Raw genomic sequence first — 1,567 nt, forward strand, 5'->3', positions numbered from 1 at the left:
CTGAGAATCCATAGAAAACGAAATTTAAAACCACCTCCTCACATTCCAGTAACTTGACGACGTCCCTTATGCCACGTCTTTCCTGCAGCAGACCTTTACAGAAGCTCTATCTGCCCACATTCTTTCCAAGACCATATACTGCGACCGTAAATCTTCCATCACCTCACTTGTCCTCTAAGAATCTCGTCGTTTGTATCTCTCCTTCTTGAGGACTCGTGACCGCCGTCCGCTGGTGGCCGTGCGGTTCTAGGCGCTTCAGTCTGGAATCGCGCGACCGCTACGGTCGCAGGTTCGAATCCTGCCTCGGGCATGGATGTGTTTGATGTCCTTAGGTTAGTTAGGTTTAAGTAGTTCTAAGTTCTAGGGGACTTATGACCTGAGATGTTAAGTCCCATAGTGCTCAGAGCCATTTGAACCATTTGAGTCGTGACCAGCATATATTCAGACGCCACTGGCAAATACAGAGGCACATAAGAAATTTGCGAAATTGAAAAGAACACAGGGGCTAGTGCGAGGTACGCGTCATACTAAATGGTTCAGTCGCCATTTATTTTACCAAGTACTTGGAAAATTCCTATTGACTCACTGGCAACAGGCCCATATCACAAAACCCACTTCTCCGCAATAGCCTTCCCCCACTTGACAATCTGAGCGAATTTCACCACTTGTCATTCCATCTATCTATCTCACATGTTATCCATACCTGATCACACTAATTTATATAAATCCTTGTTCCCTACCATTCACGAACCCTCAAACACCGCTGAACCACACCATGTTCCGAACTTCCAGTAATTGGACAACGTACCACGAATGGAAATAAATGTGCCCATCACAGCACACGATATGAAATAGGTACTCCACAAAAACGCAACACTTCTCCAATTACGACAGCATTACCTAGCAATACCTCAAAAACTGTTCCCTCTCACTTGTAATCACACTTGCAACCCTTTACACCATCATTTTCTTCACAGGTTTCCATTCTGTGTTATTGAAAACCTCCGAAGTCCTATTTTTCCCGAAACTGCACAAACCTCTAATACCTCCTAGCACCCCACCTGCCTCACCTCAGCGTTTAGCAATGCTTGAAAGACAACTAAAGTGGAAATCACACAACCTAACTAGCCAACCGAAAATCCACAATGTGTAAAGCTATTAACGGGCTCAACACGGGGTTTACACTATTCGTCTGTTCCACACACCTAAAAAACCTTAGACTGGCCCATTCACTGCTACACAAATGTTGCATGTATCTCTGCCCCACCAAAGCTCTGCAAGTCCCTCCAAATCCTCTAACGCCACGCACACCATCACTCGTTTTGCATCCGTTTATCTTCTCAATAGGCTCCTTCAGCTCCTCCACCATGTTATGAAATTCCCACCACTTCTCACCCACATCAAAGCCTCCAAGTCTCCCACACTATCCGTACAATGGATTCATACAAACGGATATTTTCATCTCGGGTCGCCCTGGTACGCTACCACGACTTTACGAACACGTACCATTGACTCCACACCAGCACACACTCCATATCCTATTCTAGCGCAGCTTAAACTACCTCTT

Source organism: Schistocerca piceifrons, chromosome 2 (genome assembly GCF_021461385.2).
Source record: "Schistocerca piceifrons isolate TAMUIC-IGC-003096 chromosome 2, iqSchPice1.1, whole genome shotgun sequence".
Classification (NCBI taxonomy): domain Eukaryota; kingdom Metazoa; phylum Arthropoda; class Insecta; order Orthoptera; family Acrididae; genus Schistocerca; species Schistocerca piceifrons.